At 37.7% G+C, this 22,709-nt stretch overlaps 1 pseudogene; it reads left to right on the forward strand.

Moving 5' to 3' along the window:
• The first annotated feature begins 20,972 nt into the window (after positions 1–20,972).
• LOC143387057 (pre-B-cell leukemia transcription factor 3 pseudogene) lies at positions 20,973–22,454 on the forward strand (annotated as a pseudogene).
• The last annotated feature ends 255 nt before the right edge of the window (positions 22,455–22,709 follow it).

Consider the following 22,709-nt stretch of genomic DNA (forward strand, 5'->3'; position numbering starts at 1 on the left):
TTGGTAAAAGAACCAGAGTAATAGCTAGGATGTAGGGAAGCTGAGATCTTACCATTCCCTGTCTTAATTACCAAGTGTTGTCTTAATGAATTGATAAACTAACTTTAATGAGCTAACCAGGCATACTAAAGAAAAAATAGAGTATAATGTAGAGTCTTGCCATCTTTGTCAAGTTTTAGTAGTTTCATTTACATCATTTTTTAAAGATTTTTTTTAAAAAAATAAGTAAATCAAGCTAAGCGCAGTGCCCCACACCTATAATATCAAGGACTCAGGAGACTGAAACAGGAGGATCACAGTTCAAGGATAGCTTCAGCAACTTAGCAAGGAGGCGCTAATCAACATAGTGAGAACTTGTTTCAAATTTTAAAATAAATAAATAAATAAGAGGAATGGTTATTTGACTCAAAAATTGAAAAAGGGCTGGAGATGTAGCTCAGTAGTAAAGTGTTCCTGGGCTTAATCCCCAGTACGCATTCCCCCCAAAAAAGTAAATCAAGCAAGACAGTTAAGGTCACAATATATTTCTTCCTAATTGTGTAACTCACTCTCCCCTTTAAGAAGTAGCTCCTACTCGAATTGTGGACTTCACTGTTTATCACTATTTTTTAGACATATACACAAATTGTATAAGTAGAAACATTGTGTTACATTATATAATTTTCCTTGTTTTCAGCTTTAAGCAAGTGGTATAATATGGCATAGAACTTATACTTTGTCAAAAATGATGTTTCTGAGATTTATCTACGTTGACACACGAGCCTTTAGTTCACTCATTTTATTGTTCAGTATTTCATTGTTCACAATGTATTAATCCTTTCTACAGGCATTTGGATATTTCAAGTTTTTCACTAGTGTGGAGACATTCTCTATGAGGAACTGCAAAGATTTTCCTTTCTCTGAGAGAGAGAAAGAAGAGGGAGGGAGAGAGGAGAGAAAGGAAGATGGTAAGAAAGATACAACGTAGCTGATTTTGAAGATTGAAAAAAGGAATGCTAAGAAAAGACACGGGCAGCTTCTAGAAGCTTGAAAGGTAAATTTTCACAATGGGTCTAGTTAGAGCCATCTGGTAAAATTTTCCTTTTATCAAATGTGGTAAATCTTCATCTCTAGTAAAGACCCTAGTCCCTGGTTTGTCTGCTATTTACAGAACAGTTGTACTTATAATTTGCCTGGTATATTTTTTCCATCCCTTCATTTTTTCCCCTTTATACAGATATAGGAGGGTTCTCCGGAGGAACTGAAGCAATAGAAATATATGCATAATTATAAGAGTGTTATTTACTAGTTTGGCTTATAAAATCAGAGGCTGAATAGTCCCACTGTGGCCATCTGCAAGCTGGAAACAGGGAAATTAGTAGCTGTTCAGTCCAAGCAGTTAGACACCAAGAATAAGAGGGATAAATGACTCAGTCCCATTCCAAGGCTGAAGGTCTGGGAGCTCCCTGAAGTCACTGAAGCAAATCCTTGTTCACAGACAGGAGAATCTGGAGTGTGACATACAGCAAAAAAATGCACCCACTCAGGAAGAGCTGATCACACATGGACATGTATGAGCCTCCCTCATCTTTATTTTTTTGTTTCATCTGGGCTCCTAGCCTGTTGCAGCTTATTGGACAGTGCTGCCTATATTCAGGGCAGGTATTCCCTAAGCAGTTCACTAACCCACAGGCAAACTATCTCTAAAAACACCTCCACAAACATACCCAAATATGCCCTTGATCAATTTTCTAGGCATCTCTCAAATCTAGTCAAGTTTCAAGATTGACCATCCCATATTGGGACAGGATGCGATAATTTGGAACTGAAGTGTCTCCGAAAGGCTCATGTGTTAAAGTTCTTTTGGTGTGAACTGATCAATATAATCAATAAGTCATAGACATAGATTATAGATTATAGGAAGAAGGTAAGATAACATAGTTAAGGCATGGTAAGACATAAGTTGATAGTTAACTTCATCAGGAGTAAGCCTAAGTAAAAGTAATAAAGTCATGTAACGGTAAGACATAGGATTTAAGTCACAGGAAAAAGATACGGAACAGTGAAAGGTGATAAGTCAGTATGCCAGGATAGTAATAGATAAATATAGGTTGATAGGTTAACATAGATATTGACAAGGTTAATATAACAATTAATAATAATAACAATTGTATTAGCTTGATCATGTAGACAGAAGGCATATATATATATATATATATATATATATATATATATATATATATATATATATATATCAGTAGTAAAATAATGAGTAAATGAGATAACTGCAAGCATCAAATAAGTTTCTAGTGCTGAGATAGCGGGAATGGAGTCACTGTGGCTACACAAATAAGAAGTGTTGCCTTGGACTCCATCTTAGCTGTTCTAGACTCCATCCTAGTTTTTCAGTTACAGCTCCTGTGTAGAGGGACCTGCATGACCCATTTCTGAGAAACTGAAACGAAATCTGTCTTCTTTTAAAAAATTGGTTTTCTGTACTTTGTGCCCCACAGAATGTACTCAACTCAGGATATGGTGGTGGTCGAGGTGAGCTACATCCTGGGTTTGGGTACATTTATGGGTCTACAGGACCTTAAAATAGATTATCACCCCTGCTCAGCTGAAACTCAGGATAGTTGTCTAACACTTGTTGGGACCCAAGATGTGGTTAAGCTAACTGCTTTTTTTAGTTTCTGTAACTTGCTTGCTTGCATGATGCTTAGAAAAGCCCCTGCGCTGTGGTTTTTATCCTGAAATTCCTAAGATACTGGCCAGGAAATCGCTGTTCTCCCACAGAGCATCAGTCTCAATGGGTGGGGGACAGTCCCTGGTCAGGTAAATAAAGCACTCTTTTGTTTGAATTTGGACTTACAGTGTTTTCCCGAGGCGGCTCCCCATGACAAAGTGTTGGTCAACAGCACGTGGCACTACTGGAAGGTGGTAGAACCTTTAGGAAGTGGGGTCTAGTAGAAGAAAGTTAGAAGGGGTGTGTCCTTGAAGGCATACCTTGATACATTATTATCAACCAAAGTTGATAGTGTACATTAGGGCTCATTCTTCATCTTGTACATTCTACAGATTTTGATAACTGTTTAAAAATATGTATTCACTATCATAGTATCATATACTATGGTTTCACTACCCTAAAAATCACTGTTTCCGTCTATTCTTTTATCCCTACAAGCCATAGAAATCACTGATCACTTTACCATCTTTTTATAGCTTTGCCTTTTCAGAATGTCAAATGATTTGAATCATATAGTGTGTAGTCTTTCAAATTGGTTTCTTACACTTAGTACTATGTATTTAAGATTCCTACATTTCTTTGTATGGTATGGCCGCTTATTTCTTTTTAGCACTGAATAAATCCCATTGTCTGTCTATATGTACCATAGTTTGTTTGTCCATCCACCTACTGAAGGACATCCTAATTGCTTCTAAGTTTTGACAATGATGAATAAAGATATTATCAATGTCTATATGCAAGTTTTTGTGTGGACAAAATTTTTACTTTTTTGTGGGGAGGGGATAAATCACAACATATGCAATTACTAGTTTGAGCAACAAGAGTATGTTTTCTTTTGTAATAAACCAAATAACTCTCTTCTGAAGTGGTCACATTATTTTGTATCCTCACTAGAAGTTTCTTGCCCCTCCACATTTTGGCCAGAATTTCGTGTGGTTGGTGTTCTAGATTTGGGCCATTCTAATAGATGACTAGTAGTACCTCATTGCCTTAGTTTGTATTTCCTTGGTGATATATGATGTGAATATATTTTAATATGCTTAATTGCCATTGGCATATCTCATTTGATGAGGTTCCTGTTAAGGTATTTTGTCCATTTTTTGTCCATTTTTAGTACCAGGAATTTTTTAAAGTCAGATCATTTGTTTTCTTATTGTTGAATTTTAAGAGTTCTTTGTATAAAAGTCTTCCTAGCCACATAAAACTATTAAGTAAGTTCATATACTTCATATTTTTCCTCCCCTATGCCACAGAGTAAAAATATGACAAATTATTTATTGCATTGAAATCCTTCAAAAATATGCAAATAATTTATATACATACAGATATATTATACACAATTTTATTAATATAAGTAATATAAATAACAAAACATTCAATAAAATGATATTTAGAAATGGAACAAATGGAGCTAAAGTGTTCTTTGTATATATTTTATATTATAGCCCTTTATTAGACATGTCTTTTGCAAATGTTATCTAATCTGCGACTTGTCTTTTCATTTTCTTAACAGTGTCTATCACAGAGCAGAAAGGTTTTAATTTTAATGAAGTGTACTTTATCCATCATTTCTTCCATGAATTATTCTACCATACCTTCATTTTTTAAAATATTTTGTATCCCTATATTTTAGAATTATCTATTATTACCACCATAAAGCCAGGATTTAAAAAAAAATTCAAATTGCCAATCTCTTTTTAAAAGATGAATACTCAATCATTGGACATTAATCATAATTTTTAGTCAATTTATTTCTGCAATATTTTCTAACTTTTCTATCTTCCATTGTATTCCTATCTTTATTGTTATTTATTATTTATTTATTTATTCTGTTATTCATTTGTTTCCCTTTCTTTGTTCCTTCTTTTATTTTCTAGAAAGCAGTGTAGTTGTAAAGGCTCACCATGGAGTCTCTAGGACCACACAACCTAGGCTTCAATCATAGCACTGCCAATCAGCTCCCAGCTTCATGATCCTGGTTACTCATGCTGACATACAAAAATAATTAAGAATGTAAATAAGAAAATCAATTTTCACAGAGGTTGGCACTTTTTAAATGCTAAATATTATTAATTCCTTATATGATTTTGGAAGTGATTCTGTTAATCTTTTAGATACCACCTTTACAATTAGCAAAGCAAACTCTAAAGCTAATCTCCATATTTGCTTTCCTCCCAAAGCATTATCACAGATCCCTGCTCTTAATCTTATTAATTGTTTTTTGTCACTATTTAGTCCACTTTATTTTTATTTTTCCCAAATTATATTTTGTTATTTTTTTGCAGTAAATGCTTATTTAAATTTACTTATTTATCAAAATCTTGTAATTTCTCCTTTTTTTCTTGAATTACATCCTATAGAATTAGTTTCTTCAAAGACCTTACTGTATCTAAACTCTTTACAGTACTTTTCATCTGAAAAGGCCTTGATTTTGCTTTCACTCTTAATGGTAATTTAGAATTATTAATTCTAAGTTGATAGTTATATGTATTTCATGTTTTACTTCACAGACATATAAATTACATATTTTATATAGTATTTCATTGTCTTCTTTGTGACTTTTTTTATAGGCAATCTCTCTTCCAATCCTTTTTTCCTTGATATGGTGTTATTTTCATATTAGTTTAAAGATACTGAGTTATCATTTATTTATATTGCTTAACCTTATTTTACTTGTTGAATATTACATGTGCTTAATTGTTGGGAAAGTTGTCATTTCAAATATCCTTTACACCATTTTCTCTACTGTAAACTTTATTATTTCTAAGGGCATATATTCTAAGTTCTCAATCTATTTTCTATGAGTTTTAACTTCAGTTTTCGTTTTTCTTTATATTTCTTTGCTGATTTCTGAGACAACACTCATCCAGGGATATTGTGACTTTAATTATTGGAAAAGATAGTGATGGAATATACTAGTCAGTGATTTATAATGTTGTTTATTCGTGTTTCATTTTGTTTTATTTTAGTACCAAGAACTTAACTCAGAGGTGCTTAAACATTGAACCACATCCCCAGACCTTTTTTCATTTTTTTTTAAAATTTTGCAGCATCATCTCATTAAGTTGCTTAGAGTTTCACTAATTGCTGAGGGTGACTTTGAACTTGAAATCCTTCTGCCTCAGTCTCCTGAGTCACTGGGTTAATGGGCGTGCACTACTGCATTAGGCTATAATATGTTGTTTAAAGTTAAAAGTCCACCTGGAAGCATTTTCTTCCAGTTTGTCTACTGTTTATTAAAAAGGTATAAAGTGATGGTTTGCATCTAATTCACCTGGTCTCTCAGCTTCATTTTAATCCCATGAACAGTAGAGTATAAAGGACTAATCCAGTAATCCTATGCCTTGGCTGTGCTAAAATCTGTTTTCTCACTTGTGTCTTAGTGATTCGTGATCCATAGACAAAGCTCACGTCCTATGTGACTAAGAAAGAGTATGGAAGCTATGTGCTTTCTGTTTCCTGCCGCAATATCTCCTTTTCTTTTCTTAAAGCCAGGAGTCTCAGGAGTATTTTCATTTGTCTGACCCTGTGTGATTACCACAGTTACTCTGAGCAGGATACTTGAAGGAGCCTTAGTGGATACCGCAGTTACTCTGAGCAGGATACTTGAAGGAGCCTTTGGCTGGGTAATAGTGGATACAGCTTTGTTGAAAGGAACATGAGGAAATGGGCTATGAAGGATCATTGATGCCCATGTTAGTGTATATTTGAATGGTGCTGTGACTATTGACAGCAAGAAAAACATCAACTTGACGTGGAGGTAGATCTGGAGAGGAGGAAAACAACTAAATGGATTTAAAAAAGAAATTCAGACAGAAAGTCAGCCAAGAATTCCATGCATTGGCTGCTTTTGGTTGCTTTGGCAAGAATAACTCAGGAAAAGGACGAGGCCTCCGGTCTGTCATGCTAACACCATTGATTCTCTCTTTTAGGGTCAAGAACATGATAAAATAAAGCAGTGCAGTTTTTCTTTTGATCACAATGTTACTCTGCCTACTTGATAATCACTGAAAAGCTTATATAAGCTCTGGGCACGATGGTGGGATAGGGTAAGGGTAGGGTCACAAGAAACCTGAGTCATGGTAACATTCTAAGAGTTCAGACAGCATGTCTTTTTCAGAAATCTGGGCACCTTAACATGTTAAGTTAGTTAAAGGCAGAGGCATGTATCAAAATATTAAAACAAAAAAAATCTTCATACAGGAATATTCCAACTCCACACTTTTATGATAAATTGAATATTCCTGAGGGTGAAGGAATGTTGAAAATGTAGCCACCTTCAGATTGATTATATAATAAAGTAAGCTCCAAATATGGGCCTTCTACCCAAGAAATGATTGATGTGATAAACTGAGTTCCAAATTCTTGGGATTCTTGCGTGACTCTCCTGTTAGGAGTGTAAAAATAGGTGAAAAGGGCTCTTGCTGACCTACAGGCTGAACTCCTCCAAATGGGTTGAATGGTGAAAACAAGATTAGAAATATTTAGAAAAGAGGGAATACTAAGATTAAAAAGGTTGGAAAAAATCTTCAGAACAGTTAAATGGGATGAAATTGCCCAGATGGCTAACTCAAAATGTGGAAAAGAAGGTGACAAATGGAGTAACTAGTAACATTTTAAGAGATTGCTATAAAGAATATGTGGTCTAGCTGCTTGATCAACTTTTCAAGCTATTAAGTTTGAAAAGCAGGACTCCAGTGACCCATTTCCTCCAGCTACACCCCACATGCCATTTTGGAGCATAGTTTTTCAATTTTCCCACCTCGAGATAAATTTTCAAAAATCTTATGAGGACACACATACTAAAGAACCTTCGGAACCAATGTTAATTAAAGCAATGTGATCTCAATGGACATATATCAGGTTGGTCCCAGAGTGGAGGATTGTTGCTGTTGCAGCAGGCTACATGAGACCCTTTGCACTGATGTGGTAATATCACGGATGTGACTGAGAAATTTTATTGGAATGTTCTACACTGGTTCATTATATACTGTCATACCTAATTCTACTAATAAATCTGAAAAAAACCCAATAATGTAGTAATGCTATGGGAATGTAGAGATTGTCAAAGGCTTAAAACAGAGAATGTAGCTCAAAGTAGAAATTTATGTACAAATGTTATTTATGGTTGTTCTCTCAACTCGACTAAAATGCATTGTTGGGATATCTGTGACATCTTGATGGTAAGTGGAGAGAGAGAGGCAGGAAACTCTTCTCTTACTAAAACAACTGAAGAAAAGAATGTTGTTAAAAATCGATTTTTTATCCTGCTTTCATTGGGCACACATGTTAGAGTCTCATCACTGTAACTAAAATGCCTGAAAAGAATAACTTAGAGGGGGAAAAGTTTACTTAGGCTCAGGATGTCAGTGGCCTCAGCCCATTGGCTGGCTCCATTGCTCTGGGTCTGATGTGAGGCAGAATATCCTAGTGGAAGAGTGAGTTGGAGAAAAGCTGTTCAGCTCATGGCAGACAGGAAGGAGGTAGAGAGAGAGCTCAAGGAGCCAGGGACAATGTATAATCCCCAAGGCAGGACTCCAGTGTCCCATTTCCCCCAGCTACACCCACCTGCCTACAATTACCACTCAGTCTGTTCAAATTATTAATTCATCAAATGAATTAATCTAGTGAGTAGATTACAGCTCTCATAATCTGATAATTTCACCTCCTGCATTAATACCAGAGCTATGGGGATACACCTTGTATCCAAACTATAATAGCATGCTAGATGGAAACCGGTTAAATGAACTTACCAACTTAAGTGGTTAATTTAAAACAGTATAGCATATCTGGGAATCGTCAATATATTTCTGATTTGATCAGGGATATGTTAGATCAAGAATAAGAAGTACCCACTGAGTACCTTTTTAAATAGTTGTATGGTCTATGAGAAAAGTTGTGGGATGCAGGAGGTTAATCATAAACTATGGAGGACTGAATAAATTGGTCATTCCAGAGTATCAGCCACACCTGACAGAAGTTAACAGTTCAAGAGTGCAAAAGTTGAGAAGGATTGGCATTCTCTAACTGACTTATCTAATGGTTTGTTTCTTATTTCTGTTATGGAAGAAAGTCAAAGTCTATGTTATTCATGTGGGTCTAGTACAATATAGTTTTACTGAGATTCCAAAAGGATATATAAATTATTCTGCTTATTACCACAACCTGTTGAAAAAAGGCTTTGATTTGAATCAATCAAAACATACTGCTACACATTATTCTTTTTATATAATGTTGATTTGAATCTGAAAATCAAGTTCATAGAGTGGTAGGTGCTGATTAATCAGAACACAATAAAGCACTGGCTAATTGACTACCTAAAACACAGGAGCCAGGGAGAATATATAATTATAGGAACACATAGGAAGAATTACAGGAATTACTTGGACCAGAGACATTAGCAACATTTCTCAAACAAACAAAAATAAGCCACTATCTCTTCTTGCTTAAAAATTTAAACAAAAAATGTTTGATTTGCTTCATAAGTCATGAACATCTATAAATTTTAGTGATCAGGAAACAATTAAGCTGTATTTGAATAAGGCTCTGACTAACAGCAGCCTCTCTGAAGCATAGCAGAATCATTGTCCACTGGATACTTTGGGGACATTCAACCCCAATGAGACTCAAATGTATGTTACTAGTATCAGCAACTCTACCTACTCACTGAAGTCTTTGCTTAAATCCCATTCCTGCCTCCTAGTGGTAACCACTGGGATTTTGAACTAAATTTTTTTCTGATGTAGTTCCCAGTTAAGCATTCTTTGAAAAGCAATTGTTGTTCTGGTATTGTGATTTAATTAAACTTTGCATCAATTATGGAAGGACATACAATTATTTTTAATTATTTTAACACATAAAATACCTATCAGAGCATGCTAATAAAAATTACATGCTAATAGGGAAAAATCCAATAGTTGCTCATCAAATGAAAATGGTATATGTATGTCCATGAGATGGGACAACTGTAATCCATTACAAGCTAGCTTCCATGGCTTTGCGCTCTATGTTTGATCTGCCCGATGTGATCTCCAGCCCCAGAGCTCAATGTGCCCCTACCATCAATCAGTTCTCAGAGATGTCATACAAAAACAGGGTTCACAGATGTTAGCTCAAAAATGGAAGGACAACATTGGATCTAGAAGGCATTGTGACAGGCCAGTTGTTATATTCTGAGTGGACAATGTAAAGATGAATCTACTCAGTAGATAGAATTAATAATCAAGTTTTCCAACTATGATATTAGAGGAACCAGATCATAAAAATAATAATATAGTATGAATTTTTACTGATTTTGTGGTAGTAGCCAAAGAACTGGAAATATGATTCCTAAAATGGGTCTTAAGAAATACAAGGTAAGAAGTCCATTATTGTGGGGTGCCACATTATAAATATAAATATGAAGGAGGAAAATCTAAGTGGGACAGGTTGAATCCATCAAAAACAAGCAAGCAAAAATATCATCTTATAGATTCATTTTTTAAAAAAAAACTGGAATAAAAAAAGTTCATACTCACATTTGGTCTTTAGAAGTGGACTATTTGTTTCATGAGATGAGCCTTCATGGAGGCATTTGAGCAAGGAAATGATGGGCAGTGAAGGATGTATCCTGCAGTCCTTTATCTGGTCAGAAAAGATACTGGGATGTCTTTGATCTGTTTGGAAGTCCTAGACCTTTCTAATGTTTGCCTCTACATTATATTAGTTTCATTTCAAGCTTTATGTGAATATAACTTTTGTAGTCTCATGAATCCTATCAATCAACAGTTCTGTATAGTTAATATAATCACCCAAATCAAATTTTAAAACATTTTCAAATAGCAGTTCTATTTTTTTTTTAAGATCATGACCATCTAATCTTCTTGTAGTTTAGTCTTCTGAATCCTTTTTATGGTGGCCTCTTCTTTATGTGTTTACTTGCTTTTAATATTTTTCCTAATCTTCAGTGGGACTTTACCTCTAGTATTCTTGTGCAGCTAGGGTAAGGGATGTTTTTTCTGTAAATAGTTTATAGTTTGCTTTTGTCAGTTGCCCCAAGGATTCCACTTGCAGAGGAAAATTTTATATATTAATTTAGCAGTTTAGAGATTTCTATGTCTCATGAGATTCTCAAATTTAACTAGAAAGTGCTTATTAAGACAGGATATAAATGTGGCAAGTGGGAGGTCAATAAAAATGGTACAGAAGAAAATTCCAGAAGTTTGACTGTGCTCAGAAACACTGAAAACCTCAAAAATCTAACAGAATCAACCTCATGGGAAGTCTGGAAGATATCCCAGGGTTTACAGCAAATAACTAAATGTTTAAAGAGAAGAAAGGTTATGAAGCAGGGTGAAAGAGGGTAATTTGGGGAAATTAACTTATCTTTGTTGAACTCAACACCCCAGGATGCTGAGACAATCTTGAAAATGTCAGCCCATGTTCCTCATGTTTGTACCTGGTTCAGAATGGAGTGGTGTGGACCTTGTTCCCAAGGAATTCTAATCTGTCTATTTCGACATTTCTGTGGATCCCTGAAGGATTGATTCCAGATGCTTGCTTTGTTTCACATAATTTAGAAATGTCTCAGGTCAGAGAAGTACCCATGGAGCATGTTTTATTTTAATATTTATTTTTTAGTTATAGGTGGACACAATGTCTTTATTGTACTTTATGTGGTGCTGAGGATTGAACTGAGTGCCTCCCACATGCTAGGCAAGTGCTCTCCCTCTGAGCCACAGCCCCAGCCCCACCCATGGAGCATGTTTTTCCAAAACACTGAAAGGAAAGGAAAGGAACAGTCTTCTCTACCTATAGTGTAAAATAGCAGTGGTGTGCAAAAACAGTTATGCCTCATCCCAGAGAGGAATATGGAGCAAATATAGTAATTTTGGAAATAAAGGACCTGAAACCTTCCAGATAAACAAGAAAATCTATAACACCATGCTCAGGGCAGGGTGCATGATGAAAGACCTGAGAAGTGAATAACTTCACATCTGGCTGGTTTTTAAACTCAGTGCAAACAGGAAATAAAAGTAAGGCAGGATCATAAATGGCCTGGTTAAGTATTGAGGGAATACCCCCAAAACAGCCAATGAGCAAGACCCAGAGAGAATTCTTTTCTTTTCTCCTCTCCTCTCCTTCATTTTGTGTTTTGTTTTCAGTGCCAGTGACAGATGTTTAAAAATAAAACGAAACAACTCTATCAAATCAATAGTTTACCACTAAGCTAAAGGAAAAGAAACTTCAGAAATCACACATGACAAGGAATACAATCTTCGCAAAAGTTACTCATAAAATTCTCCAAAAAACTACAGCACCACAACAAGCATAAATGATAAACCTTGAACAGAGAAGAATCTGAATTTCAGAGTTACTATATTATAATAATCAGAACATCCAATTTTCAACAAGAATTCACTCATAAGGAATGAAAAGAAAGAGAAGGAAGGAAGGGAGTGGGGGAGGGAGGAAGGAAGGAATGAAGGTAGTGGGGAAGGGAGGGTAAGAAAATGGAGAAAAGACTTCATTGAGGAAATAAACACCAGAATTATTTACCAAGGACTTTAAGTCAGCTGTTAAATGTGCTTAAACAGCTACAGAAATCCTCGGTCAAAGAGCTGCAGGAAAGAATAAGGACAATTTCTCACCAAATAGAGAACATCAATATAGAGGCTGAAATTATAAGAGGAAAACAAATAGAAATTTTAGAGTTGAAAAGTATAATAACTGAAATTAAAAATTCATTATAGGATTTCTAGAAATATTTGAGAAAGCAAAGGAAAAAAACCCAGAAAACTTGAAAATAGATGTTAAATTATTCAGTTTTGAAGTGCCAGAAGGAAAAAGAATATAGAAAAATGAACAGAGCCTAAGACACTTGTGGTACATCAATAAATGTACCAACACATGTATAATGGGACATCTAGAAATAGAGAAAAAAGGGGAGTGAAAAAAAGAGTAGATTTTAAATGTTTTTACCACAAAAAAAGCTAAGTAAATGAGGTGAGGTGATGCATATGTTAACTAGTTTTATTTAATTATTTAATTATAATTATATATATATTTGATTTAATTATTTCACCATATATATATATATATATATATATATATATATATATATATATCCCACAAATATGTAATGAGAAGAGGAGGAAGTTATAAAAATCAATATCAGAAGGAGCTGGGATTGTAGCTCAATGGTAGAACGCTTGCCTAGTCCGTGTAAGGCCCTGGGTTCAATTCTCAGCACCACATATACATAAACAACTAAATAAATAAAGATTCATTGACAACTAAAAAATATTTTTAAAAAATTAATATCAGAAATGAAAGTAGAGACATTATTACTGACTTTACAAGAAGCCAGTCACAACACATACTATATTTATTTTTATTAAATATCCAGAATAGGCAAATTTATAGAGAAAATAGATTATCAGTTGCCTAGGTCTGGTGGGAAAGATACTGAGTGCTTTCTTGGGATGATGAAAACAGATTCTTCTCCAACATATTGTGGAGCTAGACGCATATATCTGTGATTATTCTAAAAACTATGGAAACATATACTGCAGTAGGGTGAACTGTATGGTATGTGATTTACATCTCAATAAAATTGTAAAAGATAAATTCATGAAACTAAAAAAAAAAGTTTGAATGTGTCAAGAGTAGTTTTGATTTAACATTAGAACTTTGAGGAGGAAATGGTGACAATTACATAGAATTGAGCAAATGAAGAAATCGAAAAAGACACATTTGTAGTTTCCAGATAACAAAAACAAAACAAAACAAAACAAAAAAACCCTCTTCAACGGAAGCCATTATAAATGTAAATATGGACCAGCTAAGAATTGCAATTCAGAAATAATTATAATGGAAAGGGAAATAAAGGTATGGTGTACAGTCGGGGAGGGAATGTGAATGAATCAAATTTCTTTCTGTGGTCATTAATAATCTCTAAAACAGAAAAACTCAAGGAGTAAGATTGCATGCATCTTATTTAGATCTCTATATGTAAATGCTTGTAGTCCAAAGAAAGTTAAATTATCTGCAGAGGAGGAGTCAGAGGGGCACAGGGACTCTATTTTTCATAAGTCTTTAATAATTATATTTTTAAATATATGCATATTTACTTTTTATTTAAAAAATAAATTTAAAGAATACTGTCCTGTACCCTTAATATATATCTAACCAAAAATACTTCAATGAATCACAAGAAAGCATGTCATCACAGCAAAGGAAATAGTTTCTCTTGTCTTCGTCATCCTTCTCATTATTTTTTGATGATAATAGACCAAGTTTATTTCTAAATAAAAGACAATTAGCCCGAAGGAGTTTGACTGCCTCTGACTTCATGGCTGGCACTATAAAATATAAAAGAGGAGAAAAAGAAAGGATGGGAAATTAACAAGGAGACCATTTGTAGAAGGTTATTAATCAAGAAAGCAAAAATAGAATTTCAATGACTTTAATCTAATTTAGGAAATGACATCCTGGTGATAATTGCAGTAGATTGCCCTACGGTGACACCTAATGTTCACTGAAAGCTGCAAGAAAAGTTTGACTAAGGACCCGGGCAGGAAGTCAAGTTAGGTCAACCAGCTGTGTGGGTGTTCTTACTCAATGAGTTCCTTAAAAAAAAAAAATAGGTCAGATGCTCGGCAAATACACATAAGTCATAGCAATAAAACACTGAGAATGGCACTTGTTTGGATGAATAAGTCTGTGTTTTTGAAAGTAACCTTTCCAGAAGTCAATAATACAAGCAATGGGAAAATGCAAAACTGCATCGTTCTAGTTAAATTCACTGAGTGACCCATCGAAAATTCATGCAGTAGAGATACATGTGACAATTAAGACATTTTGTAGAGAGATTTGGATTTAGATACCTATGTGTCTTCCTTACAGGGTATCAATAGATCATTTCTCAGAGAATGGGACAGCACTGTCTCCTAAGTGTGCTTGGAGACAGGAGCTGAAAAGCAAGACCAAGGCATTCATCTTCCATTCAAAACTGTATTCCTATAGAAAGCTTTTGGGGGGCTTTGTCTTTTGTTCACATATAACCAACTCAAAACTTATTTATATTGAAATTAAATGGCAAAGGTTTTTTTTTTTCCCCCCTCTCTTTTCCTACAAATAGAGTGACATTTATCAGCACATCAAAAGCTGGTTAAGGTTAATATTTGACTAGGCATTAAAGGAAAAAAAGAAGCACAAGCCCATGGGGCTTAAGATTTTCAATATATCAGCTCTTGATTAGCACATCAGATAGAGCACTGCTGCGCTCCATTGCTAAGAAGGCATTGTGATCACCCTTCTCCCATTTCCATGACAATGATATTAGAGATATAAAATTATGAAAGACCTTCAAATGTCAGTTCTGTTCAATCTGTGTTTCACTGTCTGACCCAATTTTTCCAGTTAGGTTGCAAACTTACTCTCTTCAGACCCAGCTGAAATTTAATCAGGTAGAACGGTTGGGAAAATTGCTGAATATTCAGACATGATTAGAAATATACATAATTCACCTATGAGTAGAGACTGAAAAGGAACTCATTAAATTGTCTTTTTCTTCAGGTGTCTTTTCAAATAAGTGAATGGGAATAGATCATCACCGGGATGTTGAACTGTCTTATGTTGGTGTTCCTCGGGAGCAAATCTGAGGATCAGGGAACGTGTGCCTTTCATGAGTTTGCATGGTGTAAAGGGAGATGGCATGTGTGGAATAAAGGCGAGCACTTTGTGTCGCGTCGCCTAAAATTCTGCCATCCCTAAAAGCCTTGGATGTATTTCCCGAAATACAGCTCTCTCCGTCACAAATGCTGCCATTTGAGAAGGTAACGCTGCTTAAGCATCTGAAGCTGTTGGCATTTGAATATACGGTTCTTCAAAATGGGAGTATTTTGGAAATAAGGAAAGTTTATATTTTCAGCAGAGACTTTCTGAGTGTTGTTTTTTCCTCTTGAACGGAGAACAGCAAGGGTAACTGAGTGCTGTAAGAAAAACTTCCGAATAAAAACCCAGTCTCATAAACAAACCTTTCTTAGTTTTCAGATTTCAGTTTGCCCAGTTCAATATTTCTCTATCCATCAAAGAATAGCTTTGAATAACTTGATTTATTAGCATTATGGAAAGATTATTTTTTTCCTTTGCCCTTTTTTTAATTTACACTAAGAATAGTAAAAGAAATAGCTGCTTAATCCTTTTCAAAATAAATGTCATTATTTCTTTTCAAAATATTTTATATAGTTTATGACTCAGCCATAAATCATCACACTCAGTGAACAGAGGAACACTATTATGGATAGTGAGGAACAGTTGCTGGATCCAAAAATTACAAATAAATATTTTATATTTAAGATCTGTGTTACAGGAATCAAAGATAAGCAAGTGCCACTGATTCTCGGCTTCATCCTCAACAACTGAATAAATCTTACTCTAACCCCATCTCAAGAAGCATGAACTTAAATTCTTGGAGTTGTTTCCTCCTCCCTATTTTATAGTACTTTGTAGCATATTATATACTATTTTTCCTTGATTTTAACTCCTGTACAGACCATGAACCCCTCCAAGCCTATTTTACTTATTTGTCCAATCTTAGCACTCATTCATTGATCCCTTTATCCTACAAATTATTATTGAGTATTTATTATATGTCAGGCATTGTGTTAGGCACTGAGGTCAAAATAATGTTAAAAATAAAATAATTTCCTCTTTTTCAAGCTTCAGTCTAATGAAGAAGACAGGCATGGCATTTTTTGTTTGATTCTTAATAACTACTGACAAATGTTGTGACCCAAATGTACCTGATGCTATAATGGTGACAAACAGAAAGACAAAAAAAAGATAGTAGAATAGCTGAAGCTTAATAGCATCTTAGCATGAGAATAAGTTAGTAATGGGGCAGGAAGCTATAGGCTGAGAGAAAGCTCAGGAAAATGCTATGTGGTAAGAGAAACCACAGTTAGTCCAAAGTGCTGTTGCCAGAATAATTGGGACACAAATTGAGGGTTTGGGAATTAGAAGAAGCTGAATAAGCGACAAGGATGATCAGCAAGGGTCCTGTGGTCAGTGCTGACACTCTCATAGTGTACCTTCAGAGCAAACAGGTCAATGAAGTGTCAGAGTGAAGCAGGCTTTCAATAAGGTCTGGCTTTGCTCTAGATTTTACATGAATTGTTAATTGCAGTATGGAAATAAAACTGGAGCAACCTAACAATGGTTAGTAGAAGCCAAAGAACACTGATTGCTGTTGTTTAAATCTGGCATGTTCCCCAACGCAACATGTGTTGAAGGTTTGGTCCCCAGCTGTTGCCATAATTGGGAGACAGTGGAAAGTGTAGGAGATGGGGCCTGGAGGCAGGGAGTAGCTCAGTGGAGGGCATGACTTTGAAGTGTTCATTTGGTCCCTTTCCTCTGTTTCCTGGCTACCATAAGGTGAGCAGTTTTGCTCTGCCATTCCCTTCCTGCCATGATGTTCTACATCATCACAGGCTTAGAAACAATGGAGCAACTGACCGTGGACCGAAACCTCTGAAATCATGAGCCAAAATAAATCTTTGCTCCTTTTGGTGGATTTTCCCAGGTATTTTGTCACAGGAACGAGGAGCTCATACCAGGTCCTACCCCAGTTTCTGATCATTGAACCATTAGATCATCCCCAAATATATACTTTAATGGTTCACCTTCCCAGATTTTTCTAATCAAATGAAATGAATTCCAGTGGAGCTCAAAAAGGACTGCACTGTAATTTTTCACCCCCAGAATATAAGAATTAACTGAGATTCTGGAAGTCAAGAAAATTTGTGTAAGTAATGATGGTTATTAGAAAAAAAAATATTTAAAAAGGATTAAATTTATTGTACTCAAAGGTGTTGCAGATACATACTGCTAATCCCTTTTAATAGGTGTTTTGTGTGCTCAATTGTTTTTGTGTGTAATGAAAGACTGAATATTCACATAGACAATAGACAGATCATATATAAAAACAGAACTCACCCACACAAACTGCAGCAACTAGCTTTAAGAAATTAACTCATTATCTGCATTAACCAGCCCAAAAAGCTAATCTGCTATCTATAATCCAAATTGTAGGAAGTCAAGCTGCTATATTTAGCACCAATCCTAGAAATGAAATAGTAACATAGTATCAAAATATTCAGAATCTAATTAAGAACTGAGTGCTAGCTGGGGTTGTGGCTCAGCGGTAGAGCACTCACCTAGCATATGCAAAGCCCTGGGTTTGATCCTCGACATCACACAAAAATGAATAAAATAAAGGTATTATGTCTAACTACAACTAAAAAATACATATAAAAAAATCTAAAAGCTTCCCTAAATTTTTCCTAGTCCTAATTTATGACTAACCAGAAAAAGCCAAATTTGTGCTCCTAACCAATCTTCTGGGACGCCCCACTTCCAGTTTGACCACCTACAGCCTCTCTCTGCCCACAGCCTCCCATCAAGGCTTAGCTTAAATTTTCCCTCTTTTCCACTGGAAGTTTTTGTCGTCCTTTGCCTGCTTTGTGTCTCTGCCAAATCACAAATGATGGTGGCTGATTTCCGTCCCCACAAGCTCCAAATAAGTCGTCTTTGCTTTTTCTCATTTGGTCAGTCTTTTGTAACTACCACAATGGACTGTGTTGTCACCAGAAGCCATATAGAGTTAACTGTCTAAATTAGCCAGCTTCCTGTTACCATGACAAAACACGTGGGGTGGTTAATTTATGTAGATAAAATGTCTATTTAGCTCACAGTTCCACTCCAAAATTGGGCAGACCCAAGGCTTTGGATGTAGGAGCGCCAGATGACAATGGCAAGGAACATATAGCAAAGGGACACTGGTGACCTCATCAGACAGGAAGCAAAGAAAAAGAGGAATGGGATGTGGTCCCACTATCCCCATCAAGGGCACACCTCCCACCCCAGTGATCTGAGGACCTTCTGTTAGACTCTATTTCCTAAAAGTTCCACCAACTCTTAATAACACCCTCAGGACCAAGACTTTATCATTTGGACCTTTAGCGGACAATTAACCAAATCAAATACTCATTTGCTGTTTCTAGAGTCACATTTACTAACTCAGGGCCTAAGATATTGAATTGGTGAGTTATATTTTTGAGGCAGTCTGAATGTAATGTATGTGCATATATTAGAGAAAGAGGAAACACAGGAAAAATATCGAAGGAAGGAGCAAGCAGCATGTGTAGGAGTGGGGCTTGGATGGGTTTTCTTATTCAACTCATTTCTGTTGAGCACCCACATTGTGGAGGGCACCATTTTTAAGGCTTTTTGGTTTATAGAAAATAAACCAAAGATCTGTGTCCTAATGGACTTTATACTATAGAAAGAAATACACAATAAACAACATATAGATAGATTATATTGTATTTTAGGATTGTTAAAAAAAAAAAAAAACAAAGGCAAGAGAAGGAGGCTGCCAGGATTTCAGGTAGAGAGTAAATTAAATAGGTGTTCAGGGAAGACCCCATTATGAAATGGATAGTTGATCAGAAACTTGAACAAAGTGAAGAAGAGTTAGATAAACAAATATATATGAGGGGATGTGTGTTGGGCTGAGGAGATCTGAAATAAGGATCCTAGAGAGCCTGACTTGAGCTAAGACAGTGAAAGGGACCAGAGTAGGAGACCAAGTCAAGAAGTAATGAGGTGTGGGTAGAGCAGAGGAAGAGAAATCTTTTGTGAATCTTTGTTTTTGATCTAAGTGAAATGGGGAAAGGCTGCAGAGTTTGAAGCCAAAGAACGCCATGCCTCAAATTTTAAATAGCTTTCCTGTAGCTACATTGAGAATAAACTAGGGGGAAGTGTAGCATTACTTTTCTGTTTAGATTTATTCACTAAAGTACAAAATAGACATTCATGCAGTGGCTAAAAATGTAGCTAGGCAACTCTGGATAGTGATCCAAAGAGTGCTATCCTACACATCTTAGAGTTCTTCTTTACTTCTCCCAATTCCATCCAGTCAGAGACCAGGCCAAGTCAAGCTACCCCTTCTCCCTCAACTTGACTATTCTAGAAATTTTATAACCTTAAAAAAGACATATGGCTTTAAGTAGACTTATATTAAAACAAATTCAATGACCAATTTACAGATCAAATGATTTGGGCATCTACTCCACAATTTTCAGTTAATGTTTACACCCAATTTATTCAGTTTATAATTACACCCAATATCAGACCATCACAAATAATTAAGCACAATCATTAGAAACAATTGAAACATACAATTGTGATATCTTCTCTGATTTGTAAGAGGGAAATCTAGAACATACATTTTTCACTTAAATCATAACACCAATATTGAGCTAAAGAACCTTGCCCCTTCAAACCCTTCACCTGTGGCTTTTGTCCCCAAAGCCCTGTAGTTACATGTTAAAGTGATGCTTAAAAGGAAAGTATCAGACTGATATCAACAGAAAAACAAACACACATGCACAGGAAGCTGACTTGTGCCATGAATGAAAAACAGAAAATGTGTGGTTCAGAGGAATGTGTTGAGTGAGTGGCACTGGCAGCCTGTCAATCCCTCAGCCGAGCGGCCTTCGAGCCCGGTCCGCGGCGGCTGCTGGCTGGGTGCGAGGCTTCGGCAGTGGCGGCGGCGACTTCTCCTGCCCCATCAATCTGCTGTCCGCCCGGCGCTCGGCCCGCCGGGGCCCTCCACCGGGCTCCGCGTCCCCGCCGCGCCGGCCCGCCCGCTCCCAAACTTTCCTCCTCATCCCCCCTCGCTCCCCGTGGCCCGCCGGCCGGCCTCCTCCTCCGCCGCCACCCGCCGCCGCCGCTCCCTCCCCCGGGGCCGCCGGGGCTTGGATCCCGCCTGGCCGAGGCGGCGGCGGCGGCGGCGGCGGCGGCCGTAGCAGAAGGAGGGGAGAGCGCAGGCTGGCGCGGGGGGCGGCGGCGTCCAGGCAACTCGGCCGGCGCTGAGTAGCAAGTTGCGCGGGGCCGCCCGGTGGGGCGCGCGGCGGCTAGGAGGCGGCGCGGCGGCCGCGTGAGGACAGCGGGCGCCTCTGCCTCCGCCTCCGCTACCACCGCCGAGCCCTGAGCTTCCGCCCGCCGCTCCTCACCAGCCTCGGCGGCAGCGGAAGCCGGAGCCGGGCGCCGGTCCGCACAGCCTCAGCCGCCGGCCCCTCCAGCCCGGCCGCCCCGTCCCAGAGCGGGCGGGGAGCGCGGCCGCCTCCCCCTCCCCCTCCCCCTCTTTCTTCTCCTCCCTTGCCGCCGCCGCAGCCCGCTCCTGCCCGCGCGCGGCGGGATGGACGATCAATCCAGGATGCTGCAGACTCTGGCCGGGGTGAACCTGGCCGGCCACTCGGTGCAGGGGGGCATGGCCCTGCCGCCTCCCCCGCACGGCCACGAAGGGGCGGACAGACGGCAGGAAGCAGGACATCGGCGACATCCTCCACCAGATCATGACCATCACCGACCAGAGCTTGGACGAGGCGCAAGCAAAGAAACAAGCCCTGAACTGTCATAGAATGAAACCCGCGCTCTTCAGCGTCCTGTGTGAGATCAAAGAGAAAACAGGTCTCAGCAACAGAGGAGCCCAGGAGGAAGACCCTCCCGATCCCCAGCTAATGAGACTGGACAATTTGCTTTTGGCAGAAGGGGTTTCAGGTCCTGAGAAAGGTGGGGGATCGGCGGCAGCCTCTGGAGGTTCTTCAGATAACTCTATTGAACACTCAGATTACAGAGCCAAATTGACCCAGATCAGACAAATCTATCACATAGAACTGGAGAAATATGAACAGGCATGTAATGAGTTCACTACACATGTGATGAACCTTCTCCGAGAACAGAGTAGAACGCGTCCCATTTCCCCAAAAGAGATTGAAAGAATGGTGGGCATCATCCATCGAAAATTTAGTTCCATTCAGATGCAGCTCAAACAAAGCACTTGTGAAGCAGTTATGATTCTAAGATCAAGATTCCTTGATGCCAGACGGAAAAGGCGTAATTTCAGTAAACAAGCCACAGAAATTTTGAATGAATATTTTTACTCACACCTCAGCAATCCCTACCCCAGTGAAGAAGCCAAAGAGGAGCTGGCCAAGAAATGCAGCATCACAGTGTCACAGGTATCCAACTGGTTTGGCAACAAGCGAATCAGGTACAAGAAGAATATTGGCAAGTTTCAGGAAGAAGCCAACCTGTATGCTGCAAAGACAGCCGTGACAGCCGCACACGCAGTGGCCGCAGCTGTGCAGAACAACCAGACCAATTCACCCACCACGCCAAATTCTGGTTCTTCTGGTTCTTTTAACCTCCCAAATTCTGGGGACATGTTCATGAACATGCAGAGTCTGAATGGGGATTCTTACCAAGGGTCCCAAGTCGGAGCCAATGTGCAGTCACAGGTGGATACCCTCCGTCATGTTATCAATCAGACGGGAGGCTACAGTGATGGCCTTGGAGGAAATTCACTGTACAGTCCGCATAATTTAAATGCTAATGGAGGCTGGCAGGACGCAACAACTCCATCTTCAGTGACTTCTCCTACAGAAGGCCCGGGAAGTGTGCACTCAGATACCTCTAACTAATCTCTGGCCACACCTTCCCCTGAGCTACCATGCCTTGAGAAGTGCGTTCAGAGCAACAGGAGGAAAAGGAATGCGTTCTTGTAGCCTACCATCTACAGCTTTACTATAAAACCTTGTCTTATTAGAGAACTTGGTAAATCTGTTTTTTAAGGAATCATAATCATTTGTATTTATACTTAAAACACACAATATTTAAAAAGCACTTTATCCAGTTAGGCCAAGATTTAACATTGTTGACAGTCCTGTAGCTATTTTATCATAATTTATTATCAATATTTTACATTAATGGTTTCACAGTTGCCAATTACTTGGCCTTAAGGGTAAAAAGTACAATATATGCTAAACCTCAATCGTTAGAGCAGATGCAAAGATTCACCTCACCTAAATTGAACTCCTTACATATTTCCAGCGCAGACATTGATTGTCTTTCTTTCATGTCACTAATGGGGTTG

The sequence above is a fragment of the Callospermophilus lateralis genome, unplaced genomic scaffold, assembly GCF_048772815.1.
Source record: "Callospermophilus lateralis isolate mCalLat2 unplaced genomic scaffold, mCalLat2.hap1 Scaffold_124, whole genome shotgun sequence".
Lineage (NCBI taxonomy): Eukaryota > Metazoa > Chordata > Mammalia > Rodentia > Sciuridae > Callospermophilus > Callospermophilus lateralis.